Genomic DNA, 25,653 nt, shown 5'->3' on the forward strand with positions numbered 1-25,653 from the left:
TAACTGGAGGTTATATGTTAAACTTGTGCTAAACTTTAAAACAGTCTATGGAATGGAGGTGGAGGTGCCAGGTGGGGAGTAAAGAAGATTTAACATTTTAAAGGCAACTTTGGATTATTTGGCTTATTCTAACGTATATGAATTGCACTTGTATTTAAAGGAATTAGTTGGTTATCAAACAAACAGCAATGATGAGATCTTAAATGTTTAAAAATCTTGATGTGAGATTTTTTTTTTTTTCTTGCGGCATTGGGTCTTTGTTGCTGCACGTGGGCTTTCTCGGAGTTGCAGCGAGCGGGGGCTACTCTTCGTTGTGGTGCATGGGCTTCTCATTGTGGTGGCTTCTCTTGTTGCAGAGCACGGGCTCTAGGCGCGCGGGCTTCAGTAGTTGCAGCACATGGGCTCAGTAGTTGTGGCTCGCGGGCTCTGGAGCGCAGGCTCAGTAGTTGTGGCGCACGGGCTTAGCTGCTCCGCAGCATGTGGGATCTTCCTGGACCAGGGCTCGAACCCGTGTCCCCTGCACTGGCAGGCGGATTCTTAACCACTGCGCCACCAGGGAAGCCCCTGAGATTTTTTAAGATGTCTGCCTCTTGATTTCTTGCTACTGGGAGGCCCTAAATCCTAGACTGGCTACTCGGAGTGTCCACTTTCCTTAGGCAACACAACTGCTTTGCTGTCCTTGTGAGATCCCAGCCCATGTGTCTCTTGACACTGTGCAGTCTGGAAACGTGCAACGGCATGAGCTCTGCAGTCTCGACTCACTCCCAAAGCCAGTGGAAACCACCGGTGAGGGCCCACCTTCTGTTCAAGCCCTTCCCTGGAGCAGGTCCACCCAGAGGAGGCCTGGCGCCCAGCGATGGGGCCCTTTGGCCAGCAGAGGGCACTGCACACCCTGCACGGCCTTCCCGAGGCTGCAGAAACCTGAGCTGCTTTGCCAAGGCTCGCCTTGCTCATCTCAATCCCAACTTGGACTCTGCAAGAACCTGGAGAAAGTGAGACCAGATACCCACAAAAGGAAAGGTCTGAGATGGCTTCAGGATGACACACTGCATGTCCCCTCAATCTCAGGATGCAAAAGGGACAGAAGAGACCTCCAATCTCCCTGAAAGCAACAGGTGTTTAGCCTTAGGAACAGGACCAAGCCAAAGGAGAGGAACACAGCGGCTGCCCTCCTGCTGTCTATCTCCTAGGCTGGCAACTGAGGTTCGCCCTTTCAGAGCTGAAGTTCAGGCGCTGGAGAGGCGGGTCACGGAGCAGGGAGGCTCTCAGCCATGGGCTTGGGGTCCTGATCCAAGAAAGGCCATGGGCCACCCTGAAGGATGATTTTCCATTATATCCATGCTCCCTGTGTAAAGATACATCAACGAGGAAGGAGCTACAGTGACGAAAGATGAAACAACTTGGCAGAGACGTAATTTATAAAGAGAGGAAAGGCTTGAGGTGGGCCTGGGCAAAGGGCGTCAGGGTTTCCATTACAAACCACAGCTCCCGGGGCACCACACACACCTGCTTACCTGGCGATTGCTCAGTTCTCCTCAACCCGGGACCTGTTTGTTGTGAAACATGTATGACCTCAGGATACACAACCTTTTCAGTAGACATTAATTTGGAGAAGAAGGTGGAAAAAAACAGATTTTTCCAACCTTATTCAGGAACTGATTCTGGCCAGCGGCACCGGCTGGGAGGTGGGGCCTTGTCTCCGGGCCCCTGAACCTGAAGGTCGCAACCTTTATGGATGCTGGCTTCTACAGGCCAGGCTGACCACCGCAGAGGGACAGCTGACCTGCCTAGTCTTTTCTGATCACCAAGTTCTAAGAAGCCGACACACTGATGCGGTAAATCAGCTCTCTTCTCCACACCTGCAGGGCACCCAAATGGTTCAGGATGGAGAAGTAAAGGAGGGGCTGGTGCAGTCCATCAGTGCTGAAGTAGGGGACACACACGCCCCATCCAACCCCCACGCCTCCACAGGACCAGCATCCTTTCTCACTACCATTTCAAAGCCAAGGGTGCCATAGCAACAGATGCCACTGGACCACACGGCTTAGTCTTGACCTGACACAGCAGGAGATACCTTTGGAAGGACCCCACACAGAGATCCTGGGGTGGGATTCTGCCTTCTCCAGGAAGCCTTCTGGATGAGCCTCTCTGCCCTTCTTGCCTTGCGCCTGACACCACAAGCCCCTGCCCATCTTGTTCCAAACCACATTAAGTGGAATTCACTTTGACCTCCTGGGGGAGGGTACTCTGTACAGCCCACTTCAGGGTGGACAACCCAGTGAGGCACGTGGGCTACCTGGTGGCCTAGGTGAGGCTAAGAGAGGCCAGCAGGTAAGGCCCAGGTCAGGCTGACAGGAGAGGGGGTTTAAACTGGTCCAGGAGAGAGAAAGTTATCATCAATGCGAAGGACGGACGGCTGGGACTCTTTGTCTGTTTTCAGAAAGCAAGTGTCCGGAAAGATTATCTCAAACACAAGCAGAAGAGCTCACTCCAAACCTGACCATGTGCCTGAGGGAGTGGGGACCCAGCCTCCCAAGTTCAGCACCGGACAGGTCACATAATCGCCAATCAAGAACCAAACCCAGTAAGGGCTTCTGAGCAAACCTGCTCCAGACCTGCAGCCTAGCCTGAGGTGCGCAGGCAGGCCGGGAAGAGAGAGCTTCCCAGGACCCGGGCACGACCCTCATGCAGCTCAGCTCGTCACCTCCCAGGTCCCAGGGCATCACTCTAGGGCATGGCAAGGGACAGGAATGCTCCACGTGCCGGGGGGGGGGGGGGGGGGGAGGGGGGTGCGGCGGCCCATCCTTTATTTCAAGGAGGTGCCGCTGGCACAAAGGCAGACACGCAGGAAAGCCAACTCAGGCCTTGGGAGCAGAGTAATAACTTTGTTTCATGACGACAGATATTCTGTGTCTGGGCCTTTACAAATATCCAAATTCCGTCGTAATGTTTCTGTACAAGGAAAGCCACTGGGCTGTAGCCATGGAGGCATTCAGAAGCCCACAGTTCTCACACAAGAGTTTTCTGGAAATGTGAGGCGGGAATCACACATCCCGAGCTACAGAAAGTCTTTCGATGGAAGAGCGGTTCTTCCCAGACCTTATCTTTTTAACCTGAGTCATAGAAAGGAAAATCTTAATCGTCTATGTAGCTTATTTAACAATACGAAATACAACTTGCAGCCATTCATCTCGCTTAACATGGTCTTAATGTGGAGGATGAGGAATGTAACGGAACCCAGGCGGAGGCAGGCTTTGTTCGGATCCACGCCGGCCACCGAGGGGAGCGGGTGGCTGGAGGCCGGGCTGGGGGTTGGGGTGGAGAAGCGGGTGACACTTGTGCGTCACATGATTTCATCTTTGCTGATCAAAATCGAGAAGTAAAGAAGGGAGCCGCTAACTAGCTTCTTTTGTTTTTGTTAATTTCAGGGTATTCCTGAGGTTAGACAGTCTTCTTGAATTATTTCACCTGTTTTATTATGGACTCCTGGCTGGCCTCCAAGGCTTTGGTGGGTAAAGGATGCCATTTTTGCATTGATTGCAGCCCCGAATGTTCTGTGCTATGGCTAAAATCTCACTTGGTGCAGAGTGGTTGCTGGAACAGGGGAGAGGAGGCAGCAAAGCTCCCCGTGAGAATTTTCTAGGTGTGACTCCTGTCATGAAAAACTGGATTCTTCACCGACAGGGCGAACACTGGGATGGTTAGGGAGGATGGGGGCACTTGTGAGTACAGTCGCCTGTTTAGACAATTACAGCTGACCGTGTGCTAATGCCCAAGGATCCCCATTTCACATGAAATCCTATTAAAGAACTCCTGACAAGGTGATGGGCATTTAAAAATCTGCTCTGAGCTAACTTACGGGGGCCCCACCAGACCAAGAACAAGATACGGACCAAGAACAGACAGGGGAAGGAGGCTCCAGGGAGTCAGACATCTGGACACCTATGTTCATGTCCCCAGACCAGACAACCCATGGAAACGACACAAGATGACCTTCTGGGGAAAGGCAGGCTCCGGACCGCCCCCCTGCCTGCAGCACCGTGCTTCCTGCCTTACGAGTCCAAACTGCTCGTCGGTGGGCTCAGCGTCAGTATACGGACCCCCAAAGGCCTAACACACGTTTTCTACTAGCTGCCCACAGCCATACTGCCTTGTTACGGATTGAATTATGCCCCCCTCCACTGCCCATTATGCTGAAGTCCTAAGCCCCAGAACCTCAGTCACCTTATTGAGACAGAGTCTTTATAGAGGTAATCAAGTTAAACTAAGGCCCTAATCCAAGGTGAGTGGGGGTCCTTCTAAAAAGGGGAAATTTAGACAGAGATATGGACAGAAGACCGCACGAAGACACAGGGAGAAGACGGCCATCTACAAACCAAGAAGAGAAACCTGGAATAGAGCCTTCCCTCCCAGCTCTCGGAAGAAACCAAGCCTGACACCTTGGTCTCAAGATTTCTGCCCTCCAGAACTGTGTGACAGTATATTTCTGTGGTTTAAACCACCCAGTTGGTGGTGCTTTGTTATGAAGCCCTAGCAAACCACGTCACGCCTACTGATGATATTGGGGTGGCCACCCCCAGAAACCCCTCTGGGATCTTGCACCAATGATGCTTAGGGAAGCTCAGGACCGCCTTGGAGGGAAGCCTGGCTGTGGTGAAGAGGCGGCCTCTGCGGGGTGTGATTTGTCATGGGTCCTGGCTTTATTACAGAGCGCCAACTCGAACCACACCCAGCCACGTGCCCCAAAAACGCAACAAATACGGACACGCCCACAGCTGTACCCCAGGGGCTGCTCTGCCAGGCATTGGGCCTGGCTGCAGGGGGGAAGGAAGGGGCTATGGGCCCAACACCAACCTCCTGTAACTCCTGAGGAGTGGCCTCCCGTGAGACAGAGAGACCTGTGTTTTCAAGGGAGAGACACAAAGAAAACTGTCCCAACCGTACTTTGCTTTAAACTGTGTTCTGCTCCCCAAATCCAAAGATTGCTGTGGACACACTGCCACTGTGTCCTCTGCGTTAGCAAAGGGTAGATGTCTCCACCCTGATGCCAGGGGTGGGGAGAAGGGTGGTCCCACACTGCCCTGTCCCTTCTCCTCGGTCAGGCACCGGCGGACCATGCTTCCGAGGAGGCGGGAATCTGCCCAGGAGTCCGCACGGCCCCTCGGGATGCCAGCACGCAGGTGACCAGGCTGTGCCTTGAGCACCAGGGTCTGAGTGATAACAGTCTAGCGCGAAGCTCCATTAGGGATCTGAATTCCATCCACAGCGACAAGATGTGTTTCTCCTTCAGAGTCAGGGATCCTGGACTCAGGCTGGACACTGTGACTCTAATGGCCTCCGTTAAAACTGTGCTGGGGCAGCCTGTACCTCTCCACGCTTCCTAAGGTTCTGGGAAATTCTGAACGGAGGTTGCTTCTGACTATATGAATACACACAACCCAGCATGCAATCGAGAGGATTCCCTGTCTGTGAGGCAGGGGCGCTGGCCAGGGATGCCCTTCATGCCTAGGGGTGCTCAGCAACACGAGGAACCAAGGACCCAGCACAGGACATGACACTGCGCAGGACTCCCACGACGGCAGCAGGGGCATGTCTCTGTGACTCATCCAGCTCCCACAGGGGGTACCCAGACCCAGAACCCCGGTGACGTGTCAGCTCTGCACAGCACCCCACTGCTGGCATAGGGGCACCCAGGGAACAGTGGGGAGGGGGTGTGAGTTGTCAGGGGTCCATGGAGGATTTCAGAGCCACGACTGTTCCTAAGAGGCCTATGACCTCCCCCCTCTCTGCTTGGGGCAGATTCCATCCTTGCTATGGAAGCCAGAAAAAGAATCAACACACATGGCTCCTAGCGATCACCACCTCTTGGTTGGTATCTGTGTCCTGTGTACTCTCTGTCTCTAACAAACAGACTTGATAATAACAACAGGCAGGTGGGGTGGGGGTGGGGGGGCTGCGACATTGCCGTCTTGGGCATCTCCCCCAACCCCGGGATCCAGCTGCCATCTTGTGGGCTGCTTCGTGGAGAGGCCCAAAGAACTGAGGTGGCCACTGAGGAACCAAATCCACCAACAACCACCTACATGACCTCCTCCAGCTGTACCTTCAGGGGAGGTATCAACTCAGGCTGACACCCTGACGGCAACATGAGAGACCCTGGCCAGGGCACCGAGCTGAGCTGTGTTGGGTTCCTGACCCTAGGAAACTCTGAGGTATGGTTTTGCTGTCCTAAGACTCTAAGTTTTGAGGTAGTTTGTCACACAGTAATAGACAACCCAGTCTAATAAATTTACCGTGGTCACCGATATGGTCAGTTCAACAGGAAAGACCAAAACAGTGATACATTTGTACTGCAATGGTGCCAAGTTTCTATTACCTACAGGACAGAGAATGCTAACAAAAAGCCGTCTAAATGCTGTAAATCCTCAGCTGCCCACGCTGACACGAGGTGTGTCTGTGACGTATCCAGCTCTGCAAACTCTGGGGCAAACTCCATTCTCCGCAGCTCAACCATGCCCACTGGAGAACGGAAAGTCTGCTGTGACTTTCACTTACCCCAGATGCTTCAATAAATTCCAGGGCTGCGCTCAATGCGCACAGAGTTAACTAGGGCACCTTGGGGTCTCCACTCCAACTCATGCACACCCATAAATACGGGACATTAAAAAGCTCTATCCAAGACGGGGCCCCACGTTAAGAATGTAGCCTTCGTGCTCACTTCGGTAGCACATATACTAAAACTGGAACGATACAGAGAGGATTAGCATGGCCCGTGTGCGAGGATGACACACAAATTCGTGAAGCGTTACATATTTTTAAAAATGAAACTATTCCTCTGGATCAAGTCAAATAATAAAGAGGAAAAAAAGGAATGCAGCCTTCAAGGCCACCCTCTGCATGGGAATGCACTGGATAAACAGGCCCTCTTGCTTTCTTGTTCTTAAAAGTCCTTGAACTGCAACTACTATTTAAGTTGAGCTACCCGAATCAGAGGAAAAAGGAGGCAGGTAACATGAAAGGCAGTCGGCAAAGAGTTTCAGAGTTTCCTGCCCTGTGAAAGGGCAGAGGGGAGCTTAGATACCAGCAAGCCTGCCCGGAATCCAAGGGGCACAAAAGGCATGGGGCGTAACACACGCGCGCGCGCACATACACACGTCCACATAGGCTCGCGTGGCCCGTGGTGGTTTCTTGGAACCATGGCATTTCTGGAACATTCTGCCTCCCTCACAGATAGACAGCCCGAGACTCAACTCCTAGCTTGTATTTCTGTTCACCCCCTATAACTCCCAGGTCACCCCAGCCGCTCTACAGAGGCATTGTTGGTGCAAAAATCCGGAAGCCCAGGAGCCGGCTCCAGGCACACCAGCCAGGTAGAAAGCAGGCCTACGTCGTGTTTAGCCACACCCCCAGTCCTGAAGCACATCTAACACGCCCAGCCCCTTCCCGGGGGAGCCCCCAGCCCTGAAAGAGGAAGCAGCCCCGTAAGGAAGCCAAGACACAGTTGAGCCAAACAGAGAAGGGAAAGCTGGTCGGTAAACTCATCAAAGTCCAGAGAGAAAGGGACCCAGCCCTCGGCAGGGCTCCTCGGAGGAGTGGGACTGGGTCTGTGCGGGGGGGGCTCCCACTGTACAGTTTTCACCCCCACGTGTTAGTTTAACAGCAGCTACACTCACAGAGTGCCTGACGCGTGGCAGGTACGGCTCCAAGTGCTCACCTAACATGCACACCAACAGCCCGAAAACACGGTCTGCTGCCCTGAATTCAACAACTAAGGCGTCTACACTGCGGAGAACATGCCCCGCACAATTACTCATCTCGGTGACCACACCTGCTCTGGGCGAGGCTTCAAGCAAGCCCCCAACATCCCAGGTGCTCACAGGACAGAGGTGCAACCCTCACCCCGGGCACCTTCAGAAGAGTGAGCCCAGAGGAAGCCCAAACCCTTTCAGATAAAGTCACAACCCAGGGCTCCAAGAAGTCGGGGACCGTGGCTCAAAACTCCTTCTCTCCTGGATCTACTCTCTATGTCAGTTCTGTGTAAAGGCCAAAATACCAACACCGTCTTCCTGCCTCCAGAACAGATCCAGCCTCTGGTCAGATGGTGGTCTGCTGTCTTGGACGAGGGGTGTCAGCAACAGAAACTTCCATGGGCCTGGGTCCCCCAGTTTGATCCCTGCCAACCCCGCCACAGGGAATGGCTTGTCCAGGTCACAGGGGAGGTGTACGTACTGGGGACCTGCCTCCCAGTCACACTGTGGCCCCTGATGCAAAGCCTGAAGACTCTGGAAGGCTCCCTCCAGGGACGTTTTGGGTCCTTCACTGCATTTTTGGTTGGTGAGTCTCCGTTACACCCTTTGGTGGAAGCCATTGCTGCCCTCTGTGGATCCGCCAGGCTCTGTGGGATCCAGGGTGGGCTCAGCTCCCCCCAGCAGGTCCGGGGACAGAAGAGAGAGGGGCTGAAACAGGAGGCGGAGTGTTCTTATTCTCAGAGGGGAACTCAGCAAGGGTTAAATGGATTTTTAGAAACAAAACTTATGAAAATGGCCTCAATACAATTTGATGAGGTCAGCGAGTAGAGAGGCCTAATGACACTTGTAAGAAAAAACATCTGTCGGTGTCGAAAGGTCGGCAGGAAGTGAGTGGGACTGACGTGGCTCTGATTGGCCAGACCAACACTCCTAGAAAGAGAGGCACATGGCTTAACTTAGCCCAGAAGAACAAAAAGCCCCTTTCAATTGTCCTCTGACCAGCCCCGCCCCCCTCTAAACAAGAGGCCAACCCCCCGAGCTCTGAAATCCATCCAGGACCCTGGCTGGCAATTAGCTCTTTGTTCGCTCGCTGATCAGCCACCGAGGCCAAAATATTCCTGAAGAAGCAGTAATCTTTAGAGAATGATGTTCTTCCAAAATCCCCAGTTTTACTTTTTGGTTAGAAAACAACGTGGGTCAGTTGAATGGCAAATGTTTCAATAAATCCATCATCGCAAAAACAAAAACAAGAGGTTTCTTTGGAAAAACAGGAAGTCTTGGTACATAACATGCCTTAAAATAGGGCCAAGTTCATTTGTTGACAAAACCCCAGCCTCCAAAGCCTCTTGGTCTAATCTGTCCAGATCCAACATACCCCCAATTCCTCCTCAGGACCGCGTCCTGTTCCCTCGGGTGACAGGCTGGCGTGGCCTTTGTTGCTCTGACACAGGGCGTACAGGGCACACAGGGCGGGCCAACCGGCCCGCTTCCTGTCCCCAAGCTCCGAGGAGGGTCTCGGGAGGGGCCAGTCGCCAGCCAGGCCGCTTGCAGGAACCAGGCCTGGTGCTTTTCATGAATTGGGGGCCCGTTTCAGGCTTCTCATCGGAATCGCATAAAACGTGGAGGCTTTCTGGAATTAGCGTTCTGTTCATCCTTTATAGCCAGTTACAGAGCTGGGTTACACGGAAGGCCTGACTGTTGGGCAGAAACTCCCGGGTTATTACCCGAACTTAACCCCTGGGCAGCAGGCAGAGAGGCAAAGAGGGTGCCTGGCTTCATCCACGTCTGAAAGATAGAGCCTCTTTCTTCTTCCAACCAGGCAGAAGAGGAACCAGGAATTTACCGTTTCCATTCTTCCCAAAGACACCCACTTTAAAGAGGACAGGCACAAGAAAACTTTCAAAGAAATGTACTGAAAGTTCTGCGATTGACAGATACAGCTATCCCCATGCGTGAAATAAAACCCACATTTATACACATACTGCTGTGTCTAGAAGGCCCCTCCCATATGCCAGGCCTTACCCACTACAGCCAACTCCATTCCTTTCCCACTAATTTCTGCCTTTTCTTTACTAACCACCAAGCACCAGGAGGACTGTACGAACACAGCACAGTGTGAGCGCGTATCATAGTTACACCCTTGTTAAAACGCGAAACCACACAATGCATACAGAAAGATCACAGAATCAAGTCAGCCAGATTCTCAGAGACATTACCACCACCACCACACTCCGTGTCCCAAGGTCCGCTGATCTTCTACAACCTTCAAAATGTTTCTTTACTGCTAGGGAAGGCAGAAGAAGGTTTTGGCATGTTATAGTTATATAAAACTGTCTGGTATATTGCATTAAGTAACTTTTCTACATAGCTGCTAACCCAAAGATGACTTTTTTTTTAAGTCCAGGCTTAAGTAGAAAATGCTAGTTGTTTTGGGATTCTGGTAGATTCTGCTGGTTTATGGAGAGGAAACTTGCTGCTGGTCCATGAAGATGAGGAGGCATGCAATCGCACATAAGAAATGAGAATTTAAAATTCAGTCTCGGGGCTTCCCCGGTGGCGCAGTGGTTGAGAATCTGCCTGCCAGTGCAGGGGACACGGGTTCAGGCCCTGGTCCGGGAAGGTCCCACATGCCGCAGAGCAAAACTGAGCCCGTGTGCCACAACTACTGAGCCTGTGCTCTAGAGCCCGCGAGCCACAACTCCTGAGCCTGCGTGCCACAACTACTGAAGGCCGCACGCCTAAAGCCCGTGCTCTGCAACAGAGAAGCCACCACTATGAGAAGCCCGCACACTGCAACGAAGAGTAGCCCCCGCTCACTGCAACTAGAGAAAGCGCGCGCGCAGCAACGAAGACCCAACGCAGCCAAAAAAAAAAAAATTCAATCTCAGGTATGTGGCCAACTGTAGTGAAAAATGGGGGAAAACAGAATACATAACTTCGAAAAAATAATGTGATTTACATAAAATTTAGTTTGGACCCAAGACTTGCCACCATGGATCCATCCTGATTCACAGAATCCTGGACCCTAAGACAGTGCCAGCCAACCGTCCTGAGGGCACCGATGCTGGAGGGAACCCTGCGAGGGAGGGGCCCTCCTCTCTGATGTCCTACCCTGCCAGCTGGGGAGAGGTTTCCAGGGGTCAGAGAATTTGCCAGCCTCTGGGCTCATCAGCAGCCTGAGAGCTGCAGAACCAGGAAAGGATGCATTTGGGAGCCCGTGTGGGGTCTGACTTTGCTGCACTCCTGGGGGAGACACGTAGGATGAAATGGGGTTCCGGATCCAAACAGCCTTGCCCAGAGGCCTCACAGGTGAACCACAAGGCTGTCACCCCCCTGAACACGCTCTACTGCCTGGGCTCCACCCACCCTTGGGTCCTTCCTCACCAGGGGCCAAAGGCAGGGAGGCCTCTTCCTCATAACGGAAGAGCTGCTGTACGGCGGCCGCCGCGAACCACTTACCCAAGTCACTCTTCTGCGGAGTGAACAGTATGGAGAATTTGAACATATGTGACAGCATGCAGCTGATGCACACAAGCTTTCCACGCAGCCATTTATTTTAGGGCCTCGTGTGCTATTTTTACACTCCACCGAAACATTGCCAAAGGAATCCACAAAGGAAAACGAGTACGCTGGAGCCGCTCTGGCTTCTCCGGCTTCACCCTTTTACAAAACGAACCAGCAATGCATGCTATCTGCTGCCTTCTCGGAGACAAAGGTCATAAAATAAGTCATTTGAAATTATTTGAGTTCAAGTACTTTTTTTTTTTTTTTTTTTTTTTAAGAAAAGGTCACAAGTGGCCTTTAAATGGAAATGCAATTTTCTTACTCAGCACCACTGGCTGTGATATTCTGTGTGTGTGTGTCACAGCCCAACTGCAATACTGGCTCTGAGCAAGTGACCAACTTGAAACTCCCCTGTGGAAAGGGGTGGCCATGCTTAGGGAAAAGGAAAAGTTCTGGAGCCGTGATCTCTGCCTGCAATTATGTGCAGGGCAGTCATGCAGAAGGACTGAATGTATCCTGTGTGGGCAGAACCGTGAACAAGAGGGTGAGGAAGCCAGAAGAGATTTCAGATGGATAAAGAAGTTTCTCACAGTTAAGGAAGGGCTGCCCCTGGATGTGAACCACGCTCCCCTCCCCCAACCCAGGGGGCAGAGTCTAGTCCAGGACTGTGGCGCCCGGTCAGGAGACCCCCTTGAGCAATGGGGGCAGGGGTGCGCAAAGGTGAAAGGGGAGGACGTTCCGCCTCACACCTGTAGATGTGTCTTCCCTGTTCTAGAACCTTCCGGCCTGCCCCAGAGGTGTGCCCAAGGGCACGCCACGGCCAGCCCCCTACTGGATCCAAGTTCCCCGAGGCCCTCGGAATTCTGAACTCTCATGGGATTCCTGTGGAAGCAAACAGCCCTGGTATGTGCCATTTTATTTTCACTCAAAACATCCTTCCTGGGACCATCCCAATAAGCTGAGCATACTATTTTCAACTAAGGCCTTGGCATTGTCTAGGAATGTTTTCAGGACTAAGTAAATTGCTAAAGCAAACATCTTATTTTTGTCTCCTAGGACAGCCAAGCAGGGTAAAAATATTTCCTGCCGGGACTTCCAGTGGAACGGCCCCCTCTGGTGGAACCGTCTGACCAGACACTCCATTCAGGGAACATGCTCTCACTCTGGACGCGGGGTGCAGGGCACCCACTCGTTCCTTGGGGGTGGTTCCTGCTTCCGGTGCCACCCCCAGCAGCCCGGGGAAGGATCCCTCTCCTGCTGGCTCCCAGACCCGAGGCACAGCCAGTGTTTGAAACCAAACAGCAATTCTCTTTATGTCTGCTGGAGAAGATACACCCCAGTTCTTGCCGGGGTGGCCTGGAACTCAGCCACCTGGTGACAGGGGCGTGGGAGAGGAGAAGATGGTCCACAAAAGCAGAGCAGTGAGGCCCGACACCCCCCAGCCAGTAGCAGTGGTGAGCTGGCAGCGCAGGAGGAGCTGAGGCTGGCACACCTGGGCTCCACGCACACCGCAGCGGGTCCTGGGCCCCTCGTGGCCACTGCAACTGTTGGAAGCATCACCGGGAGCAGAGCTGGACCAGTCTCCACACGTTCCTGGTGCTGTTCTCGGCACTTTGCATGCATTAATTCCTTCTTCCCAACAGTCTCAGGAAATACGTTATTAGCATTGTCTAAAATGACAAAGTGGAGGCCCAGAGCAGAGAACAGCTTTGCTCAAGAGCCACAGCTACTGGGAACGGTGGACCCTGGGCCCAGTCAGGCTCTAGCCACACACACAGGCCTCTGTAGCAGAGCCAAAACTCACCTGCACCTGTTAGTATTTTCAAAGGGCTGGGTCAGGGGACAGCTGAGGCCTGCGGTCTACACCCCTCAGCTCTGGATAATCAGAAAGAAGGTGGCCCCAAAGGGGGAGGGGGGACACAGGAGTGGCTCATCAAGGTCACAAACCGTTCAATTTTCTTTAGGCTCCATAATGCTAGTATTGCTATATACGCTATTATTGCTATATTTTTAAATGAAGGGGTCCTTACCTTTTAGGAATATAAACTGAAAACATTTACTGATGCCAGGAAATGATGGCGAGGATCTGCTTTAAAAGGTGGGATGTGGGGAATGCACAGGAAATGAGACTGGCCCTTAGCTGCTAACTGCCCCAGCTGGCTGACGGGGACGTGGGTGTCCGGTACACAACTTTCTCTGCTTTCGTGGATCTGAAGTTCTCCATCTGTACAATGGGGACAGTGTCACCCACTGTGCAGAGCGGCTGTGGGGACTGTGGACGGTGAAGCACGTGCTCGGCACGCAGGGGAGCTTGACAAAGGCAGCCCTGCCGTGGTGGTTATGAGTAGTAACAAGGAAGGCTGGGCACCCTGCATTTTCCTGGCGGCCCTCAGGGCAGCGTGGTAGACAGCTGTGCTCGGATGATGTCCTGGGCTCCAGAGAGCAGGCCAGGCCCCTGCAGGACAGAAGCCTGGCGCAAAGGACGTCCCCTGCTGCAACGCTGAGCGCCCCACACCGGCGTCGGCCTCCACCTGGACGTTCACCACCACGGAACAGCGCTAAACTGCCAATACGGGCTGAACCCAGACAGAACAATGAGCAGATTATCCCATCATTCTCCTCCTTGGGAAGAGATCTGGAAAGCTGATCACGTGTCACTCCGAGCACATCTTTATTTCTGACGTGGAACTAGGGTGGAGGATTGCTCGAGTGGGTAGAAACATCGTGCCTAAGAAATTCACGCGACTTGCTAGTCAGTAAGCCACGTGCATGGGCGTCACACACGCGTCACACGCCCATCACGCCCCAGTGAGGAGCGAACGTCTGCGCGCAGCCTGGCTCTGGCCACACAAGGAACTAGTAAGAGGCAGTGAGCGCACCCAACACGGCAGCTCCCTGGGCAGCTCTCAAAAGGAATCCTTCCTCACGGAGGCGACCCTGTTAAGTTCCTCTCAACACACATAAAACCGGGGTAAAAATCTAGGCCCTTGGCTCCCCGCCAGGAGTAAAAATTAATTGCCACATAAAATTGCTGATTCCTACCAAATGAAGCTCTACGATTTATCAACTCCTGGATGGCACAAACTCAATAGTGGTTTAACTACATCACCTGAGTTATTGCTGTGTTTTGTATCAGTGACAGCTTTACTGGGAATGAAAGTTTTGCAAATTCATTCACGTAGGACAAACTTCCAAAGTAAACAAAGGCCCTAAGCAGACACAGCCCCCCTGCAGCTGTGTCACACAGATTCTCGAAGCCAGAGGGTGTCTGGAAGGACAGTTTTCCCAGCACAGGCTTGGGGTGGGAACCCAGGGTGTGCGCCTGCACCAGGACCACACCCCACCCCCTCCCAGGGGCGCTGCCCTCTGGCACCCTGAACCCTCAGCCCCCTGACGTTGAGAACCCAGCGAAATATTTCATTATCCAACTCCACTGAACTGTAGGAACCCAGGTATTTAAAATGCATGGAGATAAACCATTGCCGATTGCTTTTTTATTTTCAGCAGGGGCAATAAATCTATAAATAGCTTATATGGTGGAGCAGACCATTAGATGCAAACCAACGCTGCGAAAACCAAATGGTAGCAACACCAGGCTCTTCCTTGTCCCAGGTTCAGTTACTTCCTGTGGGTCCGGGTATACCCACTACTTTGTGGGTTATTATTACTGCCTTTCTCGCCTAATCCCACACTTGTTGGACCACAATGGGTTGGTCTTCTAATTTGAATCGGGCCAGACACAAACAGGTAAATTACTTTCCAGTTTCCACAATCAGTGGAACATGCAAGCATTTCTTCCAAAGGCCTCAAAGTGAGGCCTTTGGAGAAAAACAACTTTGGGGTCATGCTTGGGGGAAGAGAGTTCTCAAGGAGAGCACTGTAAGAGTCACTGATCCTTCTTCAAAGAGCTTGAAAGCTCTCACTCTCAAGAGAGAAGCACCCCAAATTAAATTCAAAAATTTAAGTTACATTAAAAAACACCAGTGTCGGGACTTTCCTGGTGGCACAGTGGTTAAGAATCTGCCTGCCAGTGCAGGGGACACGGGTTTGAGCTCTGGTCCGGGAAGATCCCACATGCCGCGGACCAACTAAGCCCACAAGCCACAACTACTGAGCCCAACACGCCGCAACGACTGAAGCCCGTGTGCCTAGAGCCCGTGCTCCACAACAAGAGAAGCCACCTCAATGAGAAGCCCGCGCACCACAACGAAGAGTAGCCCCCACTCGCCGCAACTAGAGAAAGCCCGCATGCAGCAACAAAGACCCAACGCAGCCGAAAATAGCTAACTAACTAACTAACAAAAAACCCCACCAGTGTCACAACCCACTGCATTAGCAGGCTTTGTTTAATCTCTGTCTATATTCAGAATGGAGGCTCTGAATCCATTTTAGAATCTTATTCTTAAGGAGACAGTGAAACAAAAAAGCAGAGGCTGGGGGCTTCCCTGGTGGCGCAGTGGTTAAGAATCCACCTGCCAATGCAGGGGACACGGTTCGAGCCCTGGTCCGGGAAGATCCCAAATACCGCGGAGCGACTAGGCCCGTGAGCCACAGTTGCTGAGCCTGCGTTCTACAGCCCGCGAGCCACAACTACTGAGCCTGCATTCTAGAGTCCGTGCTCCACAACAAGAGAAGCCACAGCAATGAGAAGCCTGCGCACCGCAGCGAAGAGTAGCCCCCGCTCGCCGCAACTAGAGAAAGCCCGTGCGCAGCAACGAAGACCCAACACAGCCAAAAATAAATAAATAAATTAAATAAATTAAAAAAAAAAAAAAAAAAGCAGAGGCTGGTTTCCCAAAAAATCAGAGAAGTTAATAGTATCCAGGCTGTTGATTTTTCCCTTTTCTGGCGGCTCCAATTTGTCCCTTTGCCACTCTCAACCCCTCCTTGCCCATGTAGTGAGGAAGCTGGGATGCAGCCCGGGTTTGCGGTCAAGGTCACAGGAAGAAGAAAAGAATGAAAACTTTCTGGTTCGGTCACTTGGCTCAAAGCTGGTTTTGTTCTTTTCTTCTTTCTTGGCCAAGTTTTGCGTATTTAGGGTATTACTTTCACAAGCTTCCCCACCTCACTGGTTTTAGCACTGAGCAGAGGATATTCTCTAGCGATTATCCTCCAGTCCAACACCCCCCAAAGGTAACCACAACTGTTTCATGTGCAACAGGAAATGCTCTGAGGACGTGAAGGCACCTCGGAGCGGTGACGGAATGTTTGCCAGCAGAAATACATCGAGCTGTCCCCGGTGTCATGGGCGGGGAGCCGCTCGCTACATAAACTGTGGATCAATCAGGAGGCGGCTTCACAGAACACCCAGGGATCTCACCGATTCAGCGGCTGGCGGGTGAAACCGGGTCTCACGTTAACACAAACAAAATGCACATGAAAAGCCACTCTCCCTGCCACGAGCTACAATCTGGAATGTTCTTTGACCCTGGTGTCTGATCCTTCTAGGAAGGCCAAGCCATCATCAGAACCCACATGGAAACCCTGCAGCTGTGGGACTCTGCTGAGCTCACAACTCCGCAGGGCCCGCTGCCCCGATGATGATTCACTGGGGGGGCAGCAGTTCAGATTTACACACTTCTCTGTGGGCATAATCACACTTTTTTAGAAGTTAAAAACAATCCAAGGGAGAGCCCACATTTTAATTCAACTCATACCTGGCTGTCAAGTAACTTCAGCAAAAATACAAGAAGGAACCACTGCCACGAGGCTACTGGTCTCACCGCTGTCTCCCGGAAGCCCCCGGGGGGAGATTCAGGCCAGAGGAGCTGAACAACGGAGGTGGCTTGGATCCAGTTAAAGGATGCCACATCCACGCCCCTGGGCAACCAGCTGCCTGGGTTTTAATTCTGTGGGTCCTGAGCTGTGAACTAAGTGGGGGCCCAGAGAAAACGGGGAGCAAAGTTAGACGAGGCTCGCACGGCAGTAGCACCTGCTGGCCCTGTGGGCAGCCCCAGTGGAGATGAAATCCTCTGAGGCTTAAGACTCAAGGTAACGTTCATTCAGCCTCCATCTGAAGAAGGGGAGGTCCTTTTCCTCCTCTAGATATTTGGTCCTGCCTGGCTTGCTGAGTAAGGCTGTGAGAAAAGGGTCATCAGCCACCTGACTCCGAGCTCCCTCTAACATCCAGGCTGACAGAGGGACGACAGAGCCCTGAGCCTGCACTGCAGCCTGCATTAACATGCAGCGGCTGGGCACAGATGGCCGCCCCTCTACCAAGCAACGGGCCAAGACCCTACCTGAGCAGAGCACCACCAGGACCAGCACGACAGTCTGCAAAACCTCACGTCAGAATGTTCTCTGCCCTGTCAGTTGTTACCAGGTGCACACGTGGTGCTGGATGGTGCTGGATGGTGCCGGGTAGACAGGATGAGGAAGCAGGGCACCCTGCCCTTGGGGTGCAGTTCAAGGGGGAGGGAGATACGGGAAAGGGCCCTAGGAAGCGTGGTGACGCTGCTATGCATGTGGGTGTGGGGGACGGGAGGGGCTGGGGAGGCGGTCTGGGGACAGGCAAGAAACGTGGACGGCCTCCGGGCGCCACCTCTTCTGTCCACGACTGGAGGTCCGAATGGTGGAGGAGGGTGAGTCCTGAGCACAGGGAGGAGAGAAGCCTGACTCTCGCCACTTACTGGCGAGCTGTGTGACCCTGTCTCCTGAGCCGTCCACTCCTTGGTTCCTTATCCATCAAAGGAACAATCTCTCCGGGATTTCAACAACATAACAAGGAAGGGTCTGATATGTAGCGGCCTGCAGTAACACCTCACTTAGGCCTCAGGGTGACCCGAGGGGATTCCAGAAGCTTCCAGAAGAGACCACTCTGTGCCTGTGAACAATGTCCACGGTCAGTAAGCAGTGACTGGCCTCTACCTCCCTGGACACTCTTTCGGACTCCATGGAAAGTCAGTGATGAACTGAACACCAGCAAGGCCGTTGAACTCCTGTAAGTCCTCGTACCCAGGAGGTGGCGAGGTCAGGCCCAGCCCACACCGAGGTCTGAGGGACGGCATTTTGCACCCAAGTGCACCCACTCCATGGGGCAACTCATCACCTGCTGGCACAGTTCTACCTTTAAAGCATTCTTCATTTAGAAAGTACACAAGAAATGGTTCCCACACAACCCATAACCCAGGCTACTCCTGAGAAAACCATCAGACAAACCACAACAGAGGGACAACTCCACAAAATACACAACCACACGCCTCAGAACTGCCACGGTCATCAAGAGTAAGCAAGGTGTGAGACACGGTCACAGCCAACAGGGGCTGAAGGAGCCACGATGACTAAATGCCACGTGGTGTCCTGGATGAGGCCCTGGGACAGAAGAAAGACGTCAGGTAATCTGGATAAAGGTCGGACCTCAGTGAGTAACATATCAATATTGGCTCATTAACTGCAACAAATGTACCATACTAACGTGAAGTGTTAGGAATAGGGAAATGGTGCGGGGTAAGTGGGAACTCTATGCCATCCCCCAACTTTTCTGTAAGTCTAAAAGCGTTCTAAAAAACAATGTTCGTTTAAAAAGGAAAAAAACTGCTTCCATATGTGTCTCAAATTTCTCACCATCTCAACACTTGCCCCGTGTTTTAGCCACCAAAATACGATGCATGTGTCCTAAAACACGGAGCAGACCTTGGGCAGGGGCACCGCTTGCCTTCCCTGTCCCGGGTCACCTTGGCCTCACCTCGGAAGCCACCAAGTGCAGGGTCAGCCCCCAGGAGCCAGCGAGCTGCAGGCCCCCCATCAGCGTCCGACAGGTGTCTGGTCAGGCCTTACACCGCCCACTCGCTCAGGACCCACACATCAGTGGCGCTGCTACCCTAGCAGGGGGCCGCCTGCTACCCCTGACCACCAGGTGCGTCTCACCTCAGCAAAGCAGCAGAAAAAAAAGTGCGGGTAACAGCTGCCGTCATCTACAAGGCTGCCCCACCGACCCGACGGCAGCTGATCTGGGCCGCTTTATGGCAGAACCAGGGTCCTGCCCCAGTGACCTTCCTGGTGCGTGGAGGACATTTCTGTCTGTCCTGTCCACCAGTGTTCCCTGGGCCCCTGCTGGGCAGAGGGCAAGCACCACAGAATGACTATCCCCAAATTCAGGCATCTGAACTTTCATCTGCATTTACAAAAAACAAAACAAAACAAAAAAAACCTATGCACAGAGGGAGTAATAGAAACCAAAGGAAACGGTTAATTTGCACGTATAACCCCTCCATCCTCCTTCTCCCAAAACAATAAGGTGCTTTAGGGTGCAAAGAAAATGTTACATACATTTTAAATAACTAAAGTTTAGTGATTAATGAAAATGAGAACTTTCCTTCTAAAAGATAGGCTATAAGTTTCAATGGTGCATGAAGCACAGTAAGAAGTAAGCATCAGAGGGTCCCACGCTCACCTCTAGATGGTGCTGAGAATGCCCAGCGTCCTGGACCGAGGAGGGTGGGCTCCCATGGCTCAAGGGCCCTGGCCCCGTAGCTATCCTGGCTCCTCAGATCGGCTGGAGGAGCCGTGCTGGGTGCCACCAGCCACCACCCCCCCCACACACACACACACATAGAAGGGGACCTGAGCCATCGCTCTCGGGCCCCGAGGGCCCAGGCCCTGCAGGAGGAAGAAGTCTGGGACTATCCAGGTTTCGGGGAGGTGTTCATCACATCACCAACTCCCTCGCCACTTGGAGGCCAGGCTCCCTTGGCCCACAAGGGAGCCCCCGGGCCTGCACTTCTCTGTGACCCCAGTTCCCCCTCAGCAAACACACCAGGCCGGTCTCTTTCTGCACGAGGCTCGGGTTTCCTCTGGACTCCACTGCTTGAGACTGGACGATGCATTTCATCTCTCTGTTCCCCAAGAATGAAATGGAGTGATGCCCATGAAGGGCCTGGGCAGAGCGGGTGCCCACCAGCCTCCCCGCAAACAGCTGCAAGGGCGGTCCCTTCCACTCAACTGTCCCATGACCGAGGCTCCCCGGTCCCCTGCTTTGTCACCGAGTGGTGGCCTCCCCCGCGAGTTGGGGCCCTTCTGCCGGCAACACCAGCACCGCAGACCGATGACATCACAGTTTTGTAAGGTTTTAAATTCCAAAATCAGAATCAGGGTAAGTCTCATCTACAAAACATCAACAACAATGAGTTTCACCCAGCACGTCCTTGCTCAAAGTTTCCATGTAGGCAATTCTATTTTCCAGTATTAAATTCCTAAGCTACGACATGGTCACTTCTGTTTGTTTTGCTATTTAATGAGGAAATGGAGACTTTTGCTGACTAAACCTCCTTTTTAACAGAGATTATCACAGAGAATATTTTGGTTGCCTGCTCCCCTGATACCCACCCTCCTCCAGAAGTTGAACAGAAACCAAAGATGTGTAATTATTTCCTTTACTGCATTATTAAAAATAGACAAAAACAAAATAAAACACAAAACACCCTGAGGAATTGAGTGCTATAGAAAGATAAAAAGTTACCCTCTCTAAATGAACTATGGACTTTTACTTGAGAATAATGTTATCAATATTGGTCCATTAATTGTAACAAACATAGCACACCAATGTCAGGTATTAATGATCGGGAAAACTGGGTGCAGGGCATATGGGAATCTTTGTATTATCTTCTCAATTTTTCTGTAAATCTAAAACTTTAAAAAATATCAAGGTAAAATAGACTTAAAAACATTCCAATCAAAGGAAAAAAAAGTTACCCGCTCTCCCTGACACTGCATTCCTGTAAAGAATAATCCCACACTGGCAGCGATTACCTGCTTCCACCCCTCCTGAGCACACTCGCTCTGTGTGTTACAGCAACGTTCCATCAGCATCCAGATGCTTCTGTGGGCTGTGCCAGGGCAGCACCCTCTCCTGTGGGGGGGGGGGGTGTGTGTGTGTGTGTGTGTTGGGGGTTGGCGGGGGGATAAGACAGCAACAGGGCGACAGCAGGCAGGCTGGCAGAGCCCACGTGAGGGGGAAGGGGTGTCCGCAAACCTGAGAGCTTGCAGGAGGCTGACAGACAGTCCTTGGCGCCGGACTAGAGGGGCCAACTAGGGATTCAGGGGAATGAAGGGGAAAACTAGGAAATAAATGCAGAACGCCACTGATGGAGGAAGTGGCAAAACCCACTAACAAATGGGCCATTTGTGTAGCAAGCATGAACCGATGTGGAGCAGGAAATTAATCCAACATGCTGAAGACTTGCATTTCAATTCTTGGAACAAGGCAGGGGGGAACCCGCCCACCCACCCCAAAAGTGAAGTAAGACCAGAAAGATGGCAGTAAAAACTTACAAGACGTAAATTAAAACAGAGCTAATGGAGATGACAGCCAGCCAAGGAGCCAGAGAAAGGACTGGTCGGCCAGGTTTTTAAGAGTCTTTCAGAGAAGCAAGGCTGACTAGAGCCATGAGGAAAATAACGGCAAAATAAAACCCTTAGCAGATCAGACAATAAATCTCTGAAACCAGAGCAAACAGTCCAATATTTTTCCAATAATTTTTCCTTTAACAATAAAACGATCAGCAAAAATCAACTTCCCAGATACCCAGAAATGGACACTGCACTGCCAAATGCTTCCCAAAACAGACACCACACCTCTGCAAAGATGTCCACCCAATGCTGCAACTTCAGAATGAGAGCGGGAAATGGCATCTGGCAACATTTATTGGGGAGAATGAGCCAAAACAGTTGGCTGCGTACAGACGCAGAAGTCGGAGCACTTGGGGCAAGACAGGAGGTCAGGACAGGCGCCTCCTCTCCAAGCTCTGGGGGCGGCTGGGCCGGGACCATTACGCACAACCGCGATGGGGCCCGGGCCCGGGCCTTATGGCCAGGTGCTGAACACTAGGACAGAACCCATGTCCGGCAAGGAAAGGCACCAGGAGAAGAGTTCAAGAAGAAAAGTAACAGACGCCAGTTCCTGGGTCCGTCCCACACCAGCCTTCCACTCTTCATGGTAAGTGGGCAGAGCAGGCCCCCCAATACCACCACCCGCCACCAGCTGCCAGGTGGAGCTGCTCATGCCAAGTGAGCACCTGGAAGTCTCCAAAGGGACACACCAGAGCAGACACAGAGTGACAGGTCTCTCCCACATGGCCTCGAAGGGCCTGAAAGCTCAAATCAATAAAAAGCTGGTCTCAGAGATTTGGTATATTCCCCCTTCATAGATGCCTCATGACCACTTATTTTATAAGCAAGGCCCCCAAACATGAACAGAAACGTTGCCTGCAGTTTTGGCAATCATTGTTAAAGCTATTACTTAAACTGTTGGATGCAATAAATAGAGTCAGGACAGAAGGGCGAGCAGCTGAGATCCACCTCCGGAGCCCGAGAACACTGTGTCAGAAAAAGAACACAGCTCCAAATGGGCTTGCCTGGCCTTCAGTCAAACCCTGCCTGAAAAATTACCCTGAAGACTCCATCCCATTTCTGCACTTACAGGGGCCACTGCATTAAGTTTCAACATCGTTTTTTTCCCTTAATCTCAAGTTGGTGATACCCACTTAGAAGCTCAAAAAGCATTGCATTTCTCCAATGGCTTCCGCATCTCTTTCATGTCGGCACTTTTACATAAAGTGAACGTATTAATGGAATTGGAAACCAGTTTTTACACGGCAAACAATTTTTATGTGGCAAGTCAAATGCCTTGACTCCTACAGGGGTTACCTAATATTATGGCTACAACAGTTTTGGTTTTTTGTTTTTTTTTTTCCAAAAGATAAGATTACATTTCTTTTAGAATACAGGTTCAGTATGACTTGACATCTGTAACGGGCTTACTGGCACGGTGTATGGGTCCACACTCCTCGGTGACACATGAGTGACCCGAGACGGAACACTCACCCCAGCCAGGGCCGAGTGCCGGGCTGGGAGGCTGTGAAATGCCCTCTCACTCAGGACACGGGACAGGTCACAGGACGGTCTGTTCTCAAGCACAGTCCACTCATGGAAACAGCTCCAGAGAGTTTGCAGGGACTTGCCTAAGTCCAGCCTGCAGCCTGAATCTCCTGGACGCTAATCCTCAAACTTGCCCAACACCACAGGACGCTGACTATCATCCGTTCACCTCCAGGCTTCCCCAACCCTGGCACTGTTCACATTTGGCGGGGGAGTTCTTTCCCGGGGGGCGCCGGTCTGTGCATCACAGTATGTTTAGCTGCATTCCTGACTCCACCCACTAGATGCCAGTGGCACCCCTACCCCCATATAACAACCAAAAATGTATCCAGGCATCGCATCAGTACCCTGCGGGGCTAAAGTGTCCGCGTTGAGAACCAATGGGTGATCGTGGGACCAGCCTGCCTCACCAGGGCAGGTGACTGCAGCCGGCAGGCAACACCCAACGTGCAGGGTCACTTGTGGCTCCTCCATGGGGCCAGGAGGACGACGACATCCCACCAAGCAGAAGTCCAGTCTAGTCCTTCCATCCAGGACTCCTCAAGACAGAGTGGGACAACCCCGGCCCCCCATTCTGAGATCCTCTCAGCACCACGGCTCAGCAGGGCTCCGACAATCACCAGGCCACTGGGACGGGCGTGGTGATGAGCTGCGCCTCATCACCTGGCTGGAAATGGGAGGACATCTCCTCCTTAGCACTGTCTTTAAACTAAAGAAAATTTTGGCCCAATCTGATGATCATTTGTTCTTAGAAAGGCATTACATAAAAAACCCGCACGTGTATTTTTATTTACTTATTTATTTATTTTTGGCTGCGTTGGGTCTTCGTTGCTGCCCGCGGGCTTTCTCTAGTTGCGGCGAGCGGGGGCTTCAGCAGTCGTGGCTCGCAGGCTCAGTAGTTGTGGCTCACGGGCTCTAGAGCGCAGGCTCAGTAGTTGTGCGGCACGGGCTTAGCTGCTCCGTGGCATGCGGGATCTTCCCGGACCAGGGCTCGAACCCGTGTCCCCTTCACTGGCAGGCGGATTCTTAACCACTGCGCCACCAGGGAAGTCCCCCGCACATGTATTTTTAATGCCAAGGGTCTAGAGATATCTTCCACCCTGTGGAACTTTTTGGCAAGACGATTATCTTTCCTTCCAACAGAATTTCCTTCTAAAACAACTTCAACACTGTGGGACTAAGGGTTCAATCTACAAAACACCACCTTGGCCCAGGCTGAGGAAAACAAAGTCCTCTACTGATGATTCCCAGGGACTGTAGCATCATCTAAGCATCATGGGGGTCAGCCTATGTCACTCGCTACCATGGTGACAGTGGGGGGGAGCTGGGGCTGGATGTCAGGGTGTGGTCTTGAGGACAGGTTGACCATTTGGGAGGATTAGCCTCCAATACACCGTGGACTCACCCCTTTCCACTCCTAACTCCCCCAAAAGGAAACATGGAAGGTAACTGTTCTCCCCAAAATACCCCTCCCAATGACTCACTGAGAATCTTAATGAAAAGAGCCATCTAGCAAGCAACGTAAAGCCACATGACTCAAGAGTTCAGATGCTTTTGCATCCCTGGAAATAAGCCACATTTCGGGTCTCGGTCTTCTCATCTGGAAAATAAAGAGGGCGACACAGTGGCCTCCAGAAGGTTCCTTCCAGCCCTCCCAGGTTGTAACTTTCTTAAAGCCTGTGAGCCACTTCGTAATCCTGAATGAGATGGAATACAGCAAGAATTGCTAATATTCTGTATAACTCAGACCCTGCCTAGCCAAGAGTTTTAGGATAGATAGATAAATAAATACGGGGGAAACGTTTTTAGGCTATAATAGCCACGAGCCAAAGTAACTGACAGCACACACCAGCAGTCAATCACACATCAGCAGTGCCGGGGAGGTTTCGTTAGGAAAACAGTGATCACAGGGAGAAATATAATGGAAGAGCTCAGGGAGGTGAGGGATTCCCTACAGTCAGCCAGAGGGATGATTTGGGGTCTTGCTAGCATGACATAAAGACCACGGCGAGCATTGCCCTTTGGACACCGAAGTAAGGGTAACCCAGGGGTACATTTTGAAACACAGCAATCTGTTCATCCTCATTCTCCAGTGGTTTTTCTGTCCCTCGAAGCACACCTGTGCAGTACTTCCTATTGCCCTGGCCCTTTCTACATATTAACCGGCTCCAACCCCCATCACCTGGGGCAGTTCCTCCTCATCCGCTACAGGTTCACAGCGGCAGAGAGGGCTAACCAGGTGAGATGTTAAAGCTGCACAGGTGACGCTGCTCAAACCGGAGAGGCCTCTCACCCCAGGGATGGCCCAAGGCTACAACGTTCCAAATGCCCAGCAGCAGTAGGATGGATATAGAAATTGAAGTATATTCGTACAATGGAATATTACACCGCAGGGGAAATAAATGAACTACCATTCACACAAAACACGGATGAACCTCACAGACACAATGCAAAAGACCCAAAGAGTACAAACTGATTCCATTTTAAGTAAAAAACAAAGCTAATCTAAGGTAAGTCGGAAAGAGTA

General features: G+C 52.0%; 1 protein-coding gene and 1 non-coding gene across 7 annotated transcripts in view; one reads left to right on the top strand and one right to left on the bottom strand.

Annotated features, from left to right (window-relative positions):
• Nucleotides 1-25,653, bottom strand: part of CTBP2 (C-terminal binding protein 2) — a 164,460-nt gene that overhangs the window by 59,138 nt on the left and 79,669 nt on the right. The gene's annotated exons all lie outside the window — the stretch shown is intronic.
• On the top strand, nt 6,711-6,817 carry LOC137767908 (U6 spliceosomal RNA). The gene has a single exon (XR_011074599.1). It is a non-coding gene; the product is annotated as a U6 spliceosomal RNA (small nuclear RNA).

This window comes from Eschrichtius robustus, chromosome 7 (assembly GCF_028021215.1).
Source record: "Eschrichtius robustus isolate mEscRob2 chromosome 7, mEscRob2.pri, whole genome shotgun sequence".
Classification (NCBI taxonomy): domain Eukaryota; kingdom Metazoa; phylum Chordata; class Mammalia; order Artiodactyla; family Eschrichtiidae; genus Eschrichtius; species Eschrichtius robustus.